The 22806-nt window shown below is 39.7% G+C and overlaps 1 protein-coding gene across 5 annotated transcripts in view; it reads left to right on the forward strand.

Moving 5' to 3' along the window:
• The window catches only part of LOC135224687 (moesin/ezrin/radixin homolog 1-like), a 255569-nt gene that overhangs the window by 96434 nt on the left and 136329 nt on the right, over positions 1-22806 (forward strand). Inside the window, exon 1 of one of the 5 annotated variants that reach the window (XM_064263966.1) lies at positions 18881-19278. The exons of 3 other annotated variants lie outside the window; for them this stretch is intronic. The gene's annotated coding sequence lies outside the window, so the exon portion shown is untranslated. Of the gene's footprint in view, positions 1-18880; positions 19279-22806 lie in introns of those variants that run through there. One more of the 5 variants, XM_064263991.1, reaches the window with a different exon arrangement.

Consider the following 22806-nt stretch of genomic DNA (forward strand, 5'->3'; position numbering starts at 1 on the left):
CGCTTGAATTGATTGTACTCTGATCTTCTGCCCAAAGTGTTATATATGTAACCGTCTAAAGATGTACGTCTACAGGTCACTTTTATTTCCAGTAGCACTCGGCGCGCGCGCGCGTTTTTTTTTTTAAATTCGGGTCTTACTTGCTTTTGACTTTGGAAAAAAGGATTATTGATAGGCACCATTTTCTTGATTTTACAGAACGAAATAATATTGATAGGCTCCGTGTTTAATTATGCACAGAGGAAATATTTACATATCTTAGTTTTCATATTACTTAGATTTTGAACTCATAAATCACTTTAGATTTTGACTTCATCAATCTGCCGTCCTTCGGTTTTCTATGGTTTAGCCGAATGGGAATGGTTTTGATTTATTATTATTATTATTTTTATTTTTATTTTTATTTTTTGTGAGGGGCGTTTCGCCTTTTGTTTTCGTACTCTCAGAACAGCTGGCGATGTAACTATAGTGTGTGTGTTTTTGAAGCTTTGGAAGCTTACCCAGGGAGTCTTCATAAACTTCTCACAGCTTTTCTTAACGTTGCGTCATTTTGAACATCCGGAGGCAGTATTTACTTGCCAAGTCCCGTTGTGTGCGTGTGCGTACGTGTACGTAAAGTGTAGGAAAGCAAACAAACGTATTTAGCACGAAATCCTCTCTCTCTCTCACACACATTTCCGTAAGGGTGCAGTCCCGTCAGTGTACCTTAAGCAGTGCACTGTAGGCATTACTTAAAGTTCATTCAATCGGCCCTTAGCTGCGGCCCCTTTCATTCCTTTTACTGTACCTCCGTTCCTATTCTCTTTCTTCTCTCTTACTTTCCACCTTCTCTTAACAATTGTTTGATTGTGCAGCTGCGATGCTTCCTTCGGTTTCTCTCTCTCTCTCTCTCTCTCTCTCTCTCTCTCTCTCTCTCTCTCTCTCTCTCTCTCCAGAATATCAGTTTCGACTTCTATCTCTATCGAAAACGCTATTCGACTACAGTCAGTTCATGAATATGCTGCTAGTAGCATTATCATTGAATCACTTATTGACTTACGACCAGGTGATGCAATTTCGTAGCATTTAGTGCGATTGCGGAATTAACAGCGAATGCTGATTACTATTAATTTCCGAGTGCGTTCATATTCATATTGTGATTTGATCAGACGAAAGATGTGGGGGGGGGGGGGGGGGGGGAAGGGGGGGGGGGGGGGGGGGGGGGGGGGGGGGGGGTGGGGGGGGGGGAAGAAGGGATGGTTCGCGTCGTCCTTGTCCGGTTGAATAATTCGTATTTTTTCTCCTGCTTGCCTTGAAGGAAATTGAGTTAAGCTCTTGTGTGATTATGAACTTGAACCTGTACAAAGGTTTGTTTTAGGAGTTGCGTATTACTTGATAATTTCATTGCTTTATACGGTTCCTCGCGTCGCTTTTCTTCACACACATGATCAAGGGTCACCTGTGTCCAAGTGCATTTCTATTTTTTACTCAAAACAGGTTTTTATTTAAAATGTCATAATTTTAGGCATGCCATGTGATGCAGGCAACATGTGCTCGCTAATGCATCGGTAGTTATTTTTTTTAATTTGACCGTATTTATTTACTTGAGCCTCTTGTGTATTCTAGTAATTGTCCACAACTATTAATATTGGAGAAAGTGATTCCATTCAGTTGTAAACTGATTGTATTGTGTTGCATTTAATATTTGTTTTGTTGTTGTGGAACTGAAGTAGATTCGTCGTTTGCTGCTGTTTGTTATTGCTACGTTTCAACATGTTTTCATAATACTGAAAATAATCAATTTTCTTGGATAAATATTCTCAAACCAGGTGTGAGCGCTGTTGGCATATATTTGTAAACGCTTTGGAATGTCATTTTTTCTGCACTGAATGTTTTATGGTGTTTTTGGTTTTTCTTTTTCTTTTGGGAGGGGGGGAGGAGGGGTTGTCTAGGTGGCAGTCAGTGTGTCGACCTTCCCCCTATCCTCACTCCAGTCTCAATCAGTCCCACGTGTTGGTGGATGTTCGATGAATGGGAGAAGTGAGGCTCCACCCCTCTTTAGTGCCTTTGAATGGACTGCATGACTTCCCTCTTCCCTCGCGCTCCTCTCCCCTTTCTCTCTTCTTTCCCCATCCCACCCCTTTCCCTTTAAACACCCCCCCCCCCCCACACCCCCCACCCCACCCTTCCCCCCCCCTCCTCAACCATCACGTGTCTCTTGAGTGTTACCTACACTGTGGCGATGCAGTAGCAGCAGCAGCAGCAGCAGCAGTAACGGTGTTTATACTTCTCACTCGAAGGGGTATGCCGTCAGTGCACCTCACGCGGTGCACTGTAGGTATTACTTGAGGTCCGTTGCAGCGTCCCTTCGGCTCCTAACTGCAACCCCTTTCATTCCTTTTACTGTACCCTCATTCATATTCTTGCTCTTCCACCTTGCTACCCACCCTTTTTCTAACAAATGTTTCGTAGTGCAACTGCTTTGAGGTTTTCCTCCTGTTAGTCCTTTGAATCCTCCTCTACTCTCAATTTCCGCTTCAGCGCTGAATGACTTCACAGGTCCCAGCGCTTGGCCTTTGGCGCAAATTCTTTATTCTATATTTTATTCTATTCTATTCACTTTGTAGGTCTCTGCGAGTATCAAGTTGATGTTATTGTTAAGTTTTGGCAACTTCTCTTAAAGGGTGAACGCCGACTTTCGTGGTCATTTCTTTTATAAGTCTGTCTAATAATTTGGTTGAAAGGTTCGGCCCTGCATACCTCACCTCATTCGTGGCCCATCGTGTGATTTGCCAAAGGTAGTTGCTGAGATGTCACAGTTAGTGATTCCTACGAAGCTTTTTTGCTCTAAGGTTATTTTTTTTCCAGCTTGATAAACCTTATCAGCTCGTGAACTTTTGCTTCATGTTGTAAGGGGGTCTTCTATGAACAGATGCTGATTCGTTTTTCGTTGCTGTGCAATTATTTTTAGCATTGAGCTTGACAGTTTTAGTATTCTAACTGCGAATTCTCACTTGCGACGTAGTATTTCATTGAAGTATTTGGTAATGTGTCCTAAATGTTAATGTTAATATATATATCCGTATGTACCTTGTATCAGTTGCTTAGTTGCTGTTTTATATTTAGGGTTCTGCATTATTATTGTTATTATTATTGTTGTTGTTGTTGTTATTATTATTATTATTATTGTTATTATTATTATTGTTGTTGTTGTTGTTATTATTATTATTATTATATTAGTTGTTAATTTTGTGTAGTTTTTAGGTATGGTTTCCTGGACAATTGAAATAAAAAAAAGGGGGAGGGGTGTTGGCGTTGGGGGAAGACGATTAATTTGAAAACTAAGCGGGCGAGTTGAGTCCGAGGTTGACCTTTGTCTCCTCCTCCTCCTCCTCCTCATACATACATCATCGCCATTGTGGATGTCGCCGTCATCCTCCTCCTCGCGCGATGATTCAGCATCGTATGTTTTTTTTTTTTTTTTTTAGGAGAAAAAGCTTTCCACCCCCTGACAACACACGTATTAAAATTGGTTTCATTTGCGTCCCTTACGCGTGCACGAAGTCTGCTCGCCATCCGTAATTGCTACGGAAATGTGTTGTTAGTGTCATTTTTATTTCTTTTTTTTTCAGTAATTTTCCACGTGGTCGATTTATTAGCCTTGGTACAAACGGCTTTGTCCTTACTGTTCATTGTGTCAATATTTATTGTACTTAGTGTGTGTGTGTTTTTTTTTTGTGTTTTAATTCCATTGAGATGAGAATGTCCACAATTGTGGTTTGACTGGAGCCCCCCCCCCCCCTCCCCACCCACCCACACAAATAGCTTCTCATCTCTTTTTCCTTTTTATCGCTCTTTCAAAATTGCCGTTTTCAGTATGTGCTACAAGTGGTTTTGAAAGTTTAGTCAGATTAAGTTTGCTGGTTTTAATATTTTTGTCAGTTTCCTCGTAGTTTGAAAGTTCAGAAATCACAGTATCATATAAATTGTAATGTCTGCTCTCATTCCAGCGTTATCAAAATTTTTATGCTTGTTGAAATGTGCAGGTACCCTAGCTTTGTTGAAATCAAAATGGTTCTGACGTGAAATAGAAAGAGCTCTGTGACTTCATGAGATGGATAATGTAATATAAAAGCGTGAGGCTAAATTAATCTTATGCGTAAGTTACGCCGAACAAGTTAGAGAGCGTCTCAAATAGCAGTATGATATATTGAAATGTTGCGTTGTGTGCTCATGCCCTTTGAAATCACCATATTTTGAAGCAAGAACAGGTGGCCCGTTTGTCGAGTGAGTTGCGTGGGAGTAGATAATGCGCGGCTGTGTTCGGTCATTTCTTTTGATTTCGTGCAGTGGCATTGATTCGAGCATCTCGCTCTCATGGATGGTCTTCGATTACAGGAAAATCTGTCTTCATTTTCATGGGAATTTGGTAGTTGTGTTTGTTCTTGGGGTTTGTTGTTGTCGGTCATAGGGGTTGTTTGTTATAGCCTAACAATTTGCTCTGGGTTGTTTGTTTTAGCCTAACAATTTGCTTTTTAAGTAGTTTGATGTCTTCTTCAGACATCATTTTGCAGCTTATTTTTGCCTCAGTTTTATGGATGAATAGTTCTGCCTAGTATTACTGCTTCTGATGTGTGCATATAACGGTCGATCAGCAGCATCGAATAGATGTTATTGTCCATCTTCTTAACAGTTGCCTTTGGCCATCCTACCTTATGTAATTTTTACAGCTTGAGATTGTACTTCATAACTTTCATGTTACTTTTTTTTTTTTACCTATTTATATGCGGAGTCAGCCAGGCTTTCTCACTACGGGGATGACTTAACACTATCCAGGTTGATGTTAAGGTCGACCTTAGCATTGCTGCCATATTTTACAATTACTCTGCATGATTTGGGAAAAAACTCTTCAAGATGAATTGTGAATAAAGAATTAATAATAAAAATTAAATTTGTTTAAAATATACCACCAGGTAGATGTTTAACCACATCTTTCCATAATTCTCTCTCTCTCTCTCTCTCTCTCGCCCAACAGTGTTTCTTTGTCTGTTTGTTGGGCGAGTGTCGTCGAGTGACGTGAAAAGGAAAGCACGATGCTTTTGCTTGTCTTACTTCCTGCTTGGAGGTGTAGGTGGCAAGTGTGGATTTGAATGACATATGGTAGCTACCTTGTGGAACAGTTTAACCTTGGTCCTGTTATCCCGTGTTGCGTTATTATTTTAGGCTGTGGCGCCTTCTTTATTAACGAAGCGCCTTCTCGTCTCATTCGGTTCCCCCTTTTTAATATTTCTGCTGTACGCTCCGAATTTCTCTCTCTCTCTCTCCTCTCTCTCTCTCTCTCTTTCTCTCTCTATTTGGTGTGAATGTTTACCTAGGGGGCCTTCCGAATATCATCCTTATGACTTCATCAGGGAATATAGAGGGCGTGGGAGTTATAGGAGAGAGAGAGAGAGAGAGATAGAGAGGAATATCACGTGCGATCGCTCTTAAGATCCATTGATCAAGAGAGGCATAACAGTGACTGTTTTGTGCGCCGAATAATAATCAGGCTGTGAACGCTGGTGCCCCCTGCCCCCCCCCCTCGCACCTCCCCCCCCCACACATTCTTATTGAAACTTGGCCACTGGGATGAGTTCACCTGCATATTGTTATTTATTTTTTTTCCATCGTGGAGTTCAACGCATATTAGATATCGAAGCAGGTTTCAATCTGTCGATTGAAAGAGGTTATTTTCAAGGTCAGTATGCTTACTCGTAATCTTTTGGACTGTTTGCACTTGTGAGGGGATATATATATATTGTGTATATATATTATATATATATATATATATTATATATATATATATATAATATATATATAATGTATGAATGAATTAATAAATATAATACACTTAACATTCAGTGTAAGAGAGCTATATTGTAAGGGGTTAGACGTTTCTCGTAGTAAAGCCCAGCGTAGACACCGGAAGTTAGAGGTGCGAAATTGAGGGTCTTCTTCGGTCTTCTCGATGATGTGCTGTCATTGCTCTTTCGGGAGAGGTGTGGATAGAGTGTCCTCCTCCTCCTCCTCCTGCTCCTCCTTTTCCATCCCTCCCTCTCCCTCCCTCACCCCCTTCACATCATTGAAGTGAAGTGTATGTTTTCTATGATTTCACTTTTTATATGTTTACATGAATCAGTGATCCTCTTTATTTTTCGAATTGTCGTAGTAGTTTGTCACTTTTATTTTTTCAATAATGGCAAAGTTTTGTGTGTAGCATCATTCCATACATAACAGGGTTTGCATCAGTTATTTACACAAGTCTGAACAGTCAGATAATCCATAAAAATGGTAATGATGTTTTGAAGAACGGGAAACTATTTGATATTAATCAAATTTCGTATTGAAATTGGTCGAAAACTTCCGAGCATCAGTATTCATGTTGTGAAGAACAGGAAACTGTTCAATATAAACCAAATTTCATATTGAAAATCTTCGAAAACTTCCTTCTTGTACGTTATAAATGAGTTAGTGATATAATTTCAATTATACAAATATATGCACAAAAAATACCAATCCTCGTATGTCACAGCTAAGATTATGAAGCAGAAGCAAGGTTTCAGTTACTGCATTGTACACTTGATCCCATACCAGTGGTTTTGAAACGTAATGGCCTTTGTGGATTGCTCGCTTGCTTGTCAGATGTCCAGCTTAAGATGAACTTGTATGATCTCCGACCGGCTATTTATAGCTGTGGCTTACGTAACCCAGGAAGCTGTTGGGTTTGTGGGGATGCGGGGGTGGGGAATACTGTCTATGGGATAAACGGAGGAGCCCCCGTGCCTTCAAGTGCCACGTGGGTGTTTTTTTGGTACGTTTAAGCGAATTGGTGGTGTTGGCACGGGGCCCTATCCCTTCTCCTTTTTTTCCCGGATATATAGAGGCACCGTAGGATGTTTCTAGCCGACATGGTGAGCTGACGTCACACCAAGCCCTTTTCCTCATTTCCACCAGTGCATTAGTATTGCGTCGTTCATAACGTCCACTCGTGTGTTCATTTATAGTTATTTCATTGACTCTCCCATTCATTTTTTTGGGCTAAGCTTTCATTTCCCTGCGTTCACTGATTCTTTCGTTTATGGTCATCCATATTTTTCGTTCACCGAGTCATGCATTTACATTCATTCTCTTCCCTCGTTCACTGATTCTTTCATTTATTCTCCTTATTCGTCATTATGTAATATGCATCCCATTGACTTTTCATTCATTGTGTAAGTATTTCCCTCGTTCACATTTATTCTGTAAAAAGATTCTCCTTTTCATTCTCCCAGCCTTTCGTATTTTGTTAATTCTGCTTTCATTCATTCAGTTATAGTCAGTCATTTCCCCCCATTCACTCGTACTTTGGTTGTTTCAGTCGTTCATTCATTCTTCTTGCTTCCAGTCGATCATGTCTGCCATTCATTCTTTCATTCTTGATTTTTTAAAATCAGTGTCACGTTTTGTTTTAAATATTTTGATTGTTACAAAACGTCTCCTTCGATTTGCGACGTTATTCAGTTGTTGTATGTAATTTTTTTTCCTTTTCTGAATCACGAGACATGTTTTATTGATCCGTGTGCTCACCGCATGACCACGTGTTTGTTTTTTCATCCCCTTTAGCGTACAAACATCCGTCGCCGATGGCGGCCATTAAGAGAGACCATCCGTCACCATCTGCTTCTGTCACGTTTCCGTGTCTGCCCTTTCATCGCAGTTTTTAGGATCTTCTTCTTCTTCACGTACTCCCAAACTCTCTCTCTCTCTCTCTCTCTCTCTCTCTCTCTCTCTCTCTCTCTCTCAGCGCCTCAGTGGCGTGATCGGTATAGTCTTGGCCTGCCACCTCGGTGGCCGCGTTTTCAATTCTCAGGCATTCCACTGAGGGGTAAAAGATGTGTATTTCTGGTGATAGAAGTTCACTCTCGACGTGGTTCGGAAGTCAAGTAAAGCCGTTGGTCCTTCCGTTGCTGAATAACCACTGGTTCCATGCAACGTTAAAACACCAAACAAACAAACAAAAATCTCTCTCTCTCTCTCTCTCTCTCTCTCTCTCTCTCTCTCTCTCTCTCTCTCTCTCTCTCTCTCTCAGATCGATCGAACGGCTCATTGAGTATTATCCAAACCAGCCCAAGGCATATCAGGTGCCGCGCAAGGAACTGTTCTCGGTCCCGTTCACTTTGTTGTAATGAATTTGCAGAGCTCATTTATACGTTTCGTTTTGGAAAACTGTGGGAATCATCAGCTCCGACGACTTCTAAGGGTCTACTCGTAGCGATAATCGTAGTCAGTTGTCGTAAACTGCATGCATAAGTACTGTAGTAGATTCGCATCAACCGTACATCTGATGTGTAGGCCTGTCACTTACGACGCTCCTGATTGGCTGTTGATAAGCCAGCCACAGGGCTTGGAAACTCTGTCTCTCTCGAGAGTTCACGTAGGTAGGATGTATGTTCCACCTCTCCTGATGGATACTTTTGAAAGTCGTATCCTTCAGGAGAGGTGGAACATACATCCTGCGTATGTAAACTCTCTCGAGAGAGACTGAGTTTCCAGCCCTGTGATTGGCTTATCAACAGCCAATCAGGAGCGTCGTAAGGGACTGGCCTAAACATCAGATGCACGGTTGATGTGAATCTACTATAGGAACCAGGATGCTGCTGTAACGCACCATAAAGTGTGAAATAAAGTAATATAAATCTGCTGAATCAAAGAGTGCTTGTTTCTTTTCAAATGTACCACTAACTCGCCCAGAACCGAAAACCTTTGCCCTTCAGCTCCACTACAGTCGTAGATGTCAGGTCCTCTGTAGTACGACAACTTACTTGTTCCTCGTTGGACGAGTGGGTTGCATGCTCGCATGCCGTTTCGGTAGTGGCGAGATCGATTCCCCGCTCTGCCAACGAGGAATCGGAAGAATTTATTTCTGGTGGTTAGATATTCATTTCACGATATAATGTGTGTTGGATCCCACAATAAGCAGTAGGTTCTCGTTGCTGAGTAACCAATTGTTTCCTAGCAACGTAAAAAAAAAATTGAATCTTTCGGGCCAGCCTCAGGAGAGCTGTCACTCAGCTCAGTGGTGGTCGGTTAAACTAAGGTATACTTAACTTTTTTAACCTCAACTTTTTATCATAACCCAGGCGAAACGGCTTGCACGTCGTCCAGTCTCCACCTGTAAAGCCATGATATTGTTTATTTCATTGTATCTCGGCTATTGCAAATAAGCCCTTACACAACTCCAAGCATAAGCTACATAAGTTCTTGGATATCCTGCCCGATGAGCCAGAGAAGCAATACAACCGGTCACATTCATCGACCCTAATACAGGTTTTAATTTTAACTCGACCGAACACTTTTGTCCAACCATGAAGTCAAATCCAACGCGTTTGCAGTCATTAGTTGCAGTTCTTTTAAGTCGTGGAGAAGGCCTTGACGAGGTAATCCCCTTATTCTGGGTGTTCGTTTGTGTTTGTATGTGGTAGGGGCGGGGTTGGGGGGGGACGGAGGTAGAACCATAGGAGGTTACCGCTCTCAGCCATGTGGACGTAATGAGAATGCCAAGTCTATTCGTGACCTTGCTTAACTTTGAAACGGTGATACTAAGGTTTACCGTTTCAAGTTTAACTATTTTCAAACGTGCATTTTCTCTTATTATTTTCTCAACCATATTTATAATTATTTTTTTTCCTCTCTCTCTCTCTCTCTCTCTCTCTCTCTCTCTCTCTCTCTCTCTCTCTCTCTCTCTCTCCAAGTCCGTAACAGTGCCCAGTCTTCATGAGTTCGGTAGCTCGTAATTGGAGCTCTTCAAGTCCTAGTTTTTCCAATGTTGATGCTATTCACAACACGTAACGTGCCGGAAACAGTCCATTGCAGAGAAGTTGATTCTCTCTCTCTCTCTCTCTCTCTCTCTCTCTCTCTCTCTCTCCTCTCTCTCTCGTGCATCTTTTGTTTTTTCGTAAACTTTTGATCATAGTTTGAGAATTCTGTTACACTTAATTTTCTTGACTTTCTCCTTTAGTGTCTTTGTCATACAACATCGCTATGCCTTTACCATATTATCTCTTATCTCCCTGTTTATCTTTATGACATTCCTTTTCGGTCGTTATTTATCTTTTTTAGTATTTTTCTTTTTTCTCTGACCCGCCATTTAGAGATTTGTATTTTTTCGTGTATCCAAATCCCAGATGGTGACTTCCCCTTAACGCAATGCATTCGTTAATTTTTAGTTACTGCGTTTCCTTTTTGGTTTTTCCCATTGCTTCTTCTGGATTATCTTCTCTCTCCCACCCACACTGATACCTTTGCGCTGGTGACCGTATAAATAAACTTAGCCGTCTCACGTCTCCGGTGGCCAATCCCATTAGGGCACTGATAACGGATATCATCACCCCTCCTTTTATTATTTTTCTTCCACTTCCTCCTCCACTGACATCAGTTTTGCCTCTCCCTCATTTATTAGTTTTCCTCCTCTTCCACCTCCACCTGCATCAGTTTTCTCTCTCTCTCTCTCTCTCTCTCTCTCTCTCTCTCTCTCTCTAACATATAACCCACCCTGAAAACTCCGAGGCGTGAGGGCGTATCGTGGCCAGGTCAACAAGAGCCATGTGGTAGGAAACTCTTGAGGGTGTCGATAACGCCGTATTTTTAGATTTATAATTCAAGGAAACGTGACGTCTGCTATATTGGAGTCTTGGCCTGACGGTAAATATCAGTGTGTTAATGAATATGACGGATTTGCTATTAAAATTTCAACAGTGTGCTTTTTATGGACCAATTTTGTTAATTGTTTATATTTTTCTCGTTATGCATGTGATTATGGAAAAACTGCCTTTCTCTCTCCGGTTCCGAAACTTGTGTTCCCCGTAGTCATTGCTCAAGGTCCCTTTGGCCTCTAGCTGCAGCTCCTTACATTCTTTTTACTATACCTACGTTCACGTTCTCTTTTTTCTATTTTAATTTCTACCCTCTCGTAACAATTGTTTCAACATTATTTTCAACGCTGAATCACCTCTTGGGTCCCACTGCTTGACCTTTGCCTCAAATTTTACATTTCTGTTCCGGAATAGAAATGAATAATGGCGGCCGTAAGGAAATACGATTTATACCTTCGTCAGTGAAGGGAATGTGTCCAGATATTTGCCTGGGCGTAATGAATTTCGCCCCCCCCCCCCCCCCCCCCTCGACCGAGTATGAAGTTCCCTGTGTTTGAAGCCGGAGGAACCATGGGTGATTAATCTCCCCTGTTGGAGTTGTTGAGTGTTCGACCCCGAATCGATCGACGTGACTGATGGACAGTGCTCGGCTGTCGAAGGCTGATTCGCAAGTGTTATCTTGGAATGAATTGAAGGGTCTATAGCCCTGTTTGTCTTGGATGAACTTTCTATTAGTTGAAGTAGCTGAAGTTCTGAGTTCCCCTTCTTTCTCTCACCGCGCAGTTCTTTCCTTCGTTTGGCTTGTGGATTCCGCGTAGCCTTGGGTTTCTGTCCTTAATACCGTCCTTTTAATCCATCCATCCTTCCTTTCATCCTAGATGATTAATTCAAGATTTTTATTATTTTTAATTTTAATTTTTTTTGTACCACCATCGTAAGGAAAGTACCGTACCACATTACAACAGTGTTACAGTTAAGTGTTGCACTTCAATCAAGTTAATTTGTAGGTTCGAGAAAGTGTTGTAAGGTGACGTGATAGAGAGACTTTTCTAAGATATTAAATTACCAGGTTGTCAATATTCACGGATGATTTTAAGAAACTCATTTTTTTTTGATTCGAATATATTCTCTTGTGACAAACGCAAACGTGATTTATTTATATACGATCAGTTTTTGCTTGGAATTAGTTTTATGATATTACTGATGACTTAAACGAGATACGTTTTGAAACTTGTATCGTATTGCTGTTTATATATATATATATATATATATATATATATATATATATATATATATATCTTATATTATATATATATTATATATATATATATATATATATATAATGATTCATTTTATTTTACACTGTCTCTTTGTGCGTGATTAAAAACACTCCAACAGTGGTCTTAATGTCATTGGAAAGGACGTGTTATTTACTTAGTGTGGAGCGGATATCCTATTTCCTGTGCGGTTTCAAATACAGTATGCACTCCTCGTCAGTGGGACCCCACCCCACCTTGAGAGAGTTGTGTGGAAAGACATGTTATGAGAATTGCTATATGCTAGATTTGCATGTGATGTCATTTTGTAAATTTGTAAAATTCTTCAACTAACAGATTTGGTCGAGATCCTGTTCTTTAGTATTTGGTAATGTTTCACTGCATGTTGAGTGTGTCTTGATTATTGTTTATCTATCTATCTATATATATATATATATATCATATATATATTATATCATATATATATGTGTGTGTGTGTGTGTGTGTGTGTGTGTATATATATACATGACTTCATTAAATAAGCGAATACCACAGGAAAATGATAGTAAAGACGAAAGCGCTTGGATTTCCGACTATCATTTTCCTATGGTATTCGCTTATTTAATGAAGTCACGTGCATCTACTGTGGTTTTTTTTGCGCATATATATATATATTCTATATATAGTATGATGTATGTATATGTATGTATGTATGTATGTATGTATGTATGTATGTATGTATGTATGTATGTATGTATATATATATATATATATATATATATATATAATATATATAATTATATACGTGTTTCATGGAAGCCTAACGGTGTCGGATTCTTGAAATAGAGTTTCATGACATTAAAGATGATCGTTAACGGAACCGGTTTTGATACCTGTATGGAATTTCTATTTTATGAATTATTTGTATACATACATCACATATATATATATATATGTATGTATATATATATATATATATATATATATATATATATATAATGAATCAACTTGTGCAAACACACTCCTGTGCCCAAATACCTGTTACTGAGGTGTTTTGAATTTTTTTATCGAGTTGCTTTACTCTTTCAAGATGTTGTTATCCTTAAATTCTATAGAGTACTCTTAGTTGGTCATACGTTGTCAGTGTATAAAAGGTTTATCAGAGAATTGTTTAGTTGGCGCATAACGTACAACCAGCCTTGCATAATATCTTCCGCTGTGATTCTGATTTAATTTATATATAGATTTTTGGCATTATGCCAAGCACTGGGGCAACCAAGGCCATTCAGCGCTGAGACGGAAATTGACAGTAAAAAGGTGTGAAAGGTGTTGCAGGAGGAAAACCTCAAAGCAGTTGCACTATGAAACGATTGTTAGGAGAGGGTGGATAGTGAGATGGAAGAAATTGAATATGAACGGAGGTACAGTAAAAAAATGAAAGTAGTTGCAGCTAGGGGCCGAAGGGACGTTGCAAAGAACCTTAAGTAATGCCTACATTACATCGAATGAGGTGCACTAACGGCATTACCATCCTGTGGGGCCTTCCACTGTGATCACTGGCCCCGTTTAAATAGGGCATCTGTGTCTGTCGCGTGTTGACACACTTCTTGTGGGTAGCGTACCCGGAAAATTTGTTACGTAACTAACGGGATACCACGATATCCACTTAAAAATAATTTGGTTCGTGGGGGGGAAGTCTTTTCTCTTAACTGGTACGTGTTTTGACCTAAGGGGGACAGGAATAGATTTCAGCTCGGTAGCACCTGCTGCTGCCGTGGCAATTTTAGTTTTCGTTTCTTCCCAGATTTGTTGGATGTTTATATGAATTTGAAAAGCTTTAGGAATTGTTTTAGGCAATTTCTGTGTCAATAAAGGTCATTTGCGATGTTTCTCGGGCTCCTCTTATTTTCCAGCCTAATTTATACTTTCTGGTGACCGTTTAATCATAGAAATCGCGACGGCATTCTCCAGGGAGTAGCTGCTCTGTGGCGATGGTAACACTAAAACATTGTCAGAGAGTTTAGTTCTAGAAAGATATATATAAGAAAACCTGTTGGTAAAAGTAGCCGGGAAGGAAGAAGGTTGGTTGGTTAGGGCGGGAATGGGGGGAAGGTGCTCTCTGCTTAGTACTTGTGCACCCATCGCTGTCGGACTACCCCCCCCCCCCCCATTTACTTGTCTTGACAACAATCCGCCTTCCCCCCCACCCTCTCCGTAGTCTTATTTCCATATTTAATGCTTCATGTTTTCTTGTTCCTTTAAGTGCTACAAGGATTCGTTCACTCTCAGCATCGTAATTCTGATTTGACTTCAGTTTAATTAATTGGTCCGTAATGAAGGATGCTCAATAACAGTAAAAATTGAAGATTTTGGTTTTCAGTTTTAGTCTTAGACATATCGTTGGGCGAAGTTTAAAAAGAAATTACTTTTGGGAAGATAGAGACCTTTTATTTCTAAGAAAAGAAAAGAAAAAATACAAAATAGTCTGTGGATATCGATTTAGTATAAGGTCTGGGAAGAACTATGACATACCCAGCCTACGATGGGCCTGTGGCAAAATCGCAAGAGCCGTTATTTTGATTTCATGACAAAAGCCTTAATTGGGCCTATGGCAAAATGACCAAACCATGGTTTAGACAAAAAACCCTCTTTGGGGTATTATGTAAAAAATTTTATAAAACAGTAAGATCTAATAATCCCTAGAATTGAAAAAATAATCTTGGTGACATGATTCTTGAAATGGAAAAACAAACCCACAGTTATGCATAGATAACATATTTAAACAATACATCTCTCTAGAGAGCTTTCTGGAATAGTACGTGTACCCTTACATAACTAGTTTCGTGTCTCCAATCCGCAGAATGCAGGTAGAAGCATTATCAGAGGATAGAACAATCGTCGCACATACTCTGTGAAAGACAACACTTGACGTATCCGTCGTGTAACAGGTGCTCTTAATTAATTCGTCATTTGGTGTTAAACTGCGGTCGGTTGATGTGTCGCGCTTGAAACCGCAGCGTGACCGTCAAAATAAGAATGACTTCGCGGCTTTTTCGTGGTATCGTTCAAAAGTTTCATTCGCCAGAAATGTCCCAGACTTAACTTCCTTTCAATTGTATTACTCTCGACGTGGTTCAGAAGTCACGTAAAGCCGCTGGTCCCGTTGCTGAATAACCACAGGTTCCATGCAACGTAAAAACACCACCCGAACAAACAAACAAACTTTCAATTGTATTTTTCTCTCTTCTAATTTGGTGTGTATAAAATACAAATCTTACAGTGAATGTTTTAAATTGTATGAAGAAAATCTATCACAATTTACATTATCTAAAAAGTTTTCTTTCCGATTTTCTGGGCTAGGGCACACCACATTAGAAGAATGGAAGATATATATATATATAATTAATTTAAATTTTATATATAATAATAATAAAATTATAAATTATATATATATTATATATAATATCTATTATGTAAACTATCTATATATATATAAATTATATATATATATATATATCTATCTATATAGTATATCATATACTTATCTCTATATATATATGTTTGTGTGTATATACATATATATATATATATAATATATATATATATAATGTTATATATGTAGATATATAAAAATATACATACATACATACATACATACATACAGTATATGAGGTTGTAGTCCACAGGGGAAAAGAAAAGCTGAAACAGCTCTCGATAAGGGCCAGTGGAGACAGAAACTGTTGAGCTAAAAGGAATTTCAGCTTTTCTTTTTCCCATGTGGACTACAAACCCATATATCTATCTTCGTGAAAAAGGAAGACTAAAACCTCATATATATATATATGTATATATATATATATATATTATATATATATATATATATATATATATATATATATAAAGTATGCGTGCATGAAGTTTTTTCTTGACCAAGCTTAATAAAAATTGCCAGGAATGACTCAGCCTCTTATCTTTGGGTCCTACGTCATTAGTTTTATAGCAAATGTGTCTGTTTACTTTGTACTTTTTGTGACTAACTATTTCACAGCGTATCTCGTGAATTTTAATGCTGCTATTGTCTGCCGTATAACCAGCTACTGCAGTTCGATCTGTGGTCATGTCACTGTCAGGCCTGTTATGTTTGATTATTAAGTATATACAGTGTTTGCCCAAGCGTCCCCCCCCCCCCTCCCTCCCATTATATCGATACGATTTGTGTGTAGGATTGAGAGGGAATTTTATATTAGCAAAGGGGTTTGGGCCGGTACTGTTGAGGGAGGGGGGGTAGGTGGGGCTCTGAATTTTATTTTACTTTTTAATTGCCCTTGCTATGGGTCGCTGATTGGTTATTGACGTTTTGGCCCGAAATGAGTGGCACATGTGTCGTCTGCTGTTTTCTTGAGTTAAATGTGTAGACTGGTAACTCGGTCACTTTGTCAGTGATTGTACAAAGTAGATTAAATTCCGTTCACATTTTCCCTTTGTTCGTATTGTGACTCCATGAAAGTGGTCTTTGTCTCGGGAGGATATAGCGAGTAATGGAAAGCTCCTTCAAGGATCCTCTTCAGACCGCGTATTTAACCAACGCCATCTTCAATTCAAGATGGCGTTGATTTAACACGCGTGTGGATTTAGCTTTTGATTCCTTAATTCCGGCATTAGTATGCGTGTCCTGTCCGTTTCCCTGCCGCGGGAAGGCTTGGACGTGATAATTGGAATTCTGGGGGTTATTTGGAACTGTAAACAAAGTTCATCTCATTTGTCTCGTGGAATGTCTTTTGTCATTGACTCTCCCTGCTTTGATCGAGGATGTGACTCTTGGTTGCTTTGTTTTCATTATTTTATAATAATTTTATTCTTTGTTTTCTGGTGTGACATTGGTTTTTGGGAGTGACTTGTGAAACTAGGTTTTATTCTCACATGCCATTCTTCTCTGTTCTGTGCTCTGTGTTGTTATTCATGCAGAGGTGCGTGTAATTCCTAGACATGTATATTTATTATTATTTTACAATAATAGAGAATATATTGTATGTATATATTTCATCTTCATTGTACTTTGGTTTTGTAGTTATGGACAAGAATTGAAATATACATACTGTTTTTCCCTATTGTCCCACATACGTACATACACACACCATACTGTAATTTCCCCAGAGCATTAGTTCAGTAGACAAGAGTTGAATTTCCCACCTGGAAGTTGACGCTGTTTGGAAGCCGCACTCGTGAATATTCTCTCGAGTGTAATTACTCGGGCTAATGTAGTTTTTGCATTTCCAGGCGATGCAAAATAGTTAACTTGGCTGCAAATTATGATAATGATGATTTTCGTTCCACTTGGTGGTGGCTCTGTGGCGACTCTTGCAATTGCACATTTAAGTACTGTAGTCTGCTGCTGCTGCTGCACCGTACTGTTGCACCTTTACGGTGATAAAAAAAAAAGTGAAAGTATATCTTGAGTTTTATCCAGACCACTGAGCTGATTAACAGCTCTCCGCTAGGGCTGGCCCGAAGGATTAGATATTTTTACGTGGCTAGAACCAATTGGTTACCTAAGCAACGGGACCTACAGCTTATTGTGGGATCCGAACCACACTAAATCGAGAAATTAACTTCTATCACCAGAAATAAATTTCTCTGATCCCGCGTTGACCGAGCTGGGAATCGAACCTGGGACCGCCGGTTGGCAGCCCAGCTCGAAAACCACTCGTCCAGCGTGGAACTTCTTTACGGTGATAATGATGATGAGAATTTGTAAGAAGAGGTAGTGAGATAATGACTGTAGTACGTTCTTCTATTTTCTGTTAATATTAATAGTATTGTAATGCATTTTGCTAGTACGGCTTAGAATATGTGGGCACAATTATAATTAACACATACTTATGATATTTATCTTTATATATATTGTGTGTGTAAGTTTATTTACTTATTTATTTACGGTGTATGGCGATAGAAGAACGGTCTTGTTTGTGTGTCGGCAAATTTATATATATATATATATATATATATATATATATATATATATATATATATATACAATATCACACACACACACACACACACACACACACACACACACACACACACACACACACACACAATAGATTAGGACAGGTGTGTTGTAGTTCGGGAGCGAGCCTTGAGCCTAGCAGCCTTGTGCCAAGGATGTTACACTTTGCTACAATTTATGTAATATATATATATATATATATGTATATATATATATATATATATATATATATATTATATTATATATCACATCACTGTGATTCATATAAATCATTCGAGCTACAAATGTCCTTTAATATCTAATTTGCTCTACCTCGGAATTTATATATTTTCATATATGTACCGGAGGGGAATTTTTAGTTGATAATAATTTCGTCCCCTCATGGGATCGAACCACTGTCCAGTGGACGAGAACGAAATCAGTGCCGTTGCCTCTCTGTCCGTCCTGATTTCGTTCTTGTCCACTGGACAGTGGTTCGATTCCATGAGGGGACGTGTAATTATCAACTAAAAATTCCCCTTCGGTACATAAATGAAAATATATCAATTCCGAGGTAAAGCGAATTATTATATATATATATATATATATATATATATATATATATATATATATATATATATATATATATATATATAATTATATATATATATATATATATATATATATATATATATATATATATTAGCTTGGTTTTCTCATTGATTTAAAGATTATTTTGGTATAAAAGTTGGAAAGCGCTTATTTCAGCCTGTCTAGATTTTCCAGTGTATGTTGTATATTTTTATATACATAGGATAAATAAACAACGGTGGAGGGGGAACACCAGGGCCCTGGAGAGCCGCCCCCAACCCCCGCTATGCCCCACCTCCTGCTGCGACTCCACAACATGGCTGGTTTGTTGTACCGGTGCGAAGAGAGACCGAAAGGAGAAGAAGAACGAACGACGAACGATGATCAGTGTATCGAGTGGCGTGGTTGTGGAAACACTTAATTTTTGGCTGTCGTCCGCAGAACGGTCGGTCTACTGTCGCGCTCTCTCTCTCTCTCGGTGACCACCTTGGACTGCCTGCCCCCTTTTTCTTTTCCTCTCCCTCTCGTTCGTGTGTGTTTTGAAAGCTTTGCTTTTTTAAGAAAAAGAGGAGAACGAACAACTCGTCTTTTCTCCGCATTCGTGTTTCTTGTGTCGTGTCGTGTCGTGTCCGTCGTCAGCAGCCTCTCTCTCTCTCCCGCTCTCTTCTTTTATTTTTACTCGCGAGTGTGTTGTTAATTGAAGATTTTTCGTGGGGGTGTACCCCTACCCACTCCCCCCTGGATGTCCTGACTGGTAGAGCCATCTGTGGGAGGGTTTGATCAACATCCAGTAAAGGTAGGTAGGTGGTTTCTTGGCTCCTGACCTTTTCGTACCTTTTTTTTTCTCCCTTTCCTTTCACAATTCATTCGCAGCAGGTTTTTCTCTTTAAAGGAATTTTCCAAGTATGCGCGTTGAGTCGAAGGTAGCCAGACGCTTCCTTAATGTTCAATTTCTTGCGTTGTGTTTGCAAGAGCAAATAGTGGTGAGAGTCATCATTCTTTCGAGGATTTCTTATTTGGGTATAAGTTACCAACTGGTTACCTGCACCCCGCCTTTCTCCTCACCCACACCTCCTCCTCCTCCTCCTCCTCCTCCAACACCCACCACGACTACTCTCCCTCCCTTTCCCATCCGTCTCGTTATGCGGGATGGAATGCTTGTAGGGTGACTAACAGATTTTTGCTTATTCACGCATTTCGCTGTCTGCTGCTGCCTCGCGTCACCTTTTATTTAGGTAAACTTCTTCGACCGTCAGAGTACATTGGAGACTGACTCTTCGAATCCGTTTTCCACCAGGTAGGATGACCCACTGCCGCCAGGTGTAGTTGTATGTGCTTGACCGTGTAGGAGTGGGTTGGTGTGGAGGAAGGGTTGGGGGGGAGGGGGGGGGGGGAGGGGGGGGGGGGGCGCTGAATACAGAGAAGAGCTACCTTGACCCTCCCGTGCCTCTCCCCAGATTTTTAGGAGTTCATTGTTGCCCCCCCCCCCCCAGCTCTCTCTCCCTTTCAAGTTTCATTCCCATTAGATTATCATCACGTTCATTTACATTTCATTAACCATCTAGTTACTTATTTCATTCCAATATGGCGCTGAATGACCATAATAGGTCCCAGTGCTTGGGCTTGTCCCTAAATTTTTATAATCCATCCATCCATCCATCCATTCTCTCTCTCTCTCTCTCTCTCTCTCTCTCTCTCTCTCTCTCTCTCTCTCTCTCTCTCTCTTCAAAACGCACAATTTGAAACCAATTATTTTTCATCGCTTGCATTACTCGACGTTTGTATATTAGTATGACAATAAGATTGATTAAATTACAGTCGTTACTGGAGGGGGTAATTGGCTGTCAAATGGTATTCGAAATAAAATAAATGTTTCTTGACATTATTTCTTCCTTTTTTTTTTTTTCTCCAGTGTGTACCTGTCATACCAATAACCTGTAACTCGCATTCACCCGATAGTTCAAGAATATGGCAAATGGATCAATACCGGTTTTAGCTTTCCTGTGCCAGATCCCCTTGGCAAGTGGAGTGTTTGTAAACTAAATCTCTCCGCCCTCCCGCTGGGTTCATAGACCGTTTTCTCTCTCTCTCTCTCTCTCTCTCTCTCTCTCTCTCTCTCTCTCTCTCTCTCTCTCTCTCTCTCTCTCTCTCTTAGTTCTTATAATTATTGTCCTGGTTTCGTTGCCAGATTTTTGTTTCTCTTTTCTTTCCCCTAGAAAGTTTGAAATGTTACCGTATTTGTCGTATTATTATAATTGGATTATGTTTGGTCGTTATCGATTTAAAAGTCTTTCCATTCCCCATTATATTTTTGAAGTGTTTTACTTTTATTTTGTCTTCATGAGTGATGGACATGCGTAAAACAATATCCTTTAATGACCTGGGATTTCAAGGAACAAGAATCCTTGGAAACCCCCAGTCCTACCTTGGCAGAGGCCCTAGACGCTGTAGGGTTTCCCTTCGGAGTTGCTCCTTGTATTTGTGGTGCGCTTGACACCTTGTTATCTTTTATATATCAGTCCCACCCCCCTTTTTGTGAAGTCTTCTATTTACGGTGACCCCTGGTTATCTTTAATATATTAGCCCCCCTTCTGTATGAAGTCTTCTATTTACGGGTTCTAGTGCAAGGACGTTTGAGGTTCTAGTGCAAGAACTTTTGAGGTACTAGTGCAAGGACTTTTGAGGTTCTAGTGCAAGAACTTTTGAGGTACTAGTGCAAGGACTTTTGAGGTTCTAGTGCAAGGACTTTTGAAGTTCTAGTGCAAGAACTTTTGAGGTACTAGTGCAAGGACTTTTGAGGTTCTAGTGCAAGGACTTTTGAGGTTCTAGTGCAAGGACTTTTGAGGTTCTAGTTGCACATCGTCAAGGAGACTGTTGAACGGTCCAACGATGTGAGGAATAAAAGACTTCTGGAACTGAGAAGTTCTACACCACAGTGCATTCATTGCATATTGGTGATACTATTCAGCAAGTTTTAGTGTGAACAGTTGCTATTTAATAGCTTCAGGAGTTTGTGCTTTTGCAATTGACCTCTAGGGGATGTTCAGATTTTATGGTTTCATGTCTGTTATTGTTGCTTCATTTGCGTTTCCATAATCTGACAAGATGACAATCAGTTCTAAAGGACATTGGCCAGTGGGACAAGAAGACAAGCCTAAAATTGACATTAGGCCATGCAGGTTTTTGTGTAATATGAAGACGTGTCAAGTATTATCATTAAGAACACGCAAACGGGGGAAATGTATATTGGATCAAGAGATGGGAAGGTTTTATATTGGAACATGCCGACAGGACAGATATCTGTAGAACATTCAAGCAAGGGAAATGCGTGCTATTGCTATTGTTACGTACAAACAGCATAGAAATTGTTGACATCGTGACGAGTAAATCTACGGGTGCTCGCTTCCTTGGTGGACCTGGCACATCGTGAAATTGTCACTCTCTGCTATGCTGGGACGTTCGCATTTATTCCCGTGAGCCTCGAGGCAAACTTTTAAATAACACGCATAATTTACTTATATTTATTATGGAATGCGTAGACGAGATGAACTGCATCAGTTGAACGTGCTAATAACTTTCATATACAACATGGATTCGTTGCATTTATTTGTTTATGGTTATGCGTTTAACAGATTATTATATTCGCAAATGGAGAACTGACAAAGTTATATCTACCAAGCAGCCGAGCAACTATAGTAGGCTACAACGCATACCAAATCAGAAACTGGTTGTGAAACATGTAGGCATTATGAATGATCTTGTTATAAAACAGACATTCAGGTGACATTATTGAACATGCAGCCCTCAATGTTCAGTTACGTTTTGCATGTCAAGTTTTGTACTGGGGCGTGCCTGCACTGACAAATGTTTGCTCCGGAACGTGAGTACAATGGTCAATATTTGCAGACACCAGCAGGTGTAATTGGTATTTGTTTTGGGCAGTGTACCCTAAATTCGCTTGTTAAATGAAAAATTTTAGATGTAACAGCCGTGACAGACATTTGGATTGGTAGATAAAGGGCTCGGCAAATATATGCATGGTACCATGGATATGGCAGCTGTTGTCACATGGAGAAGTGTAGCAGATATCTTTCTCTGGGATATCTTAAGTAAGGCAGTTCTTCACACCGAATCATGAGAAAGAGGGCGGGCAATTATTTTTGGAATATATATACAAGGTTCATTTTGATAGCAATCTGCAAATATTTAAGTCTTCATTGAACCAAGCAAACGGGCATTTCGCTGGATCTCGCAGTCAAGGCAAATCTTTGCAAGGGAAATAAAAACGATACGGAAAAAAAAAAAAGGGGGGGGAAAAAAAAAA

This window comes from Macrobrachium nipponense, chromosome 20, assembly GCF_015104395.2.
Source record: "Macrobrachium nipponense isolate FS-2020 chromosome 20, ASM1510439v2, whole genome shotgun sequence".
Taxonomy (NCBI): domain Eukaryota; kingdom Metazoa; phylum Arthropoda; class Malacostraca; order Decapoda; family Palaemonidae; genus Macrobrachium; species Macrobrachium nipponense.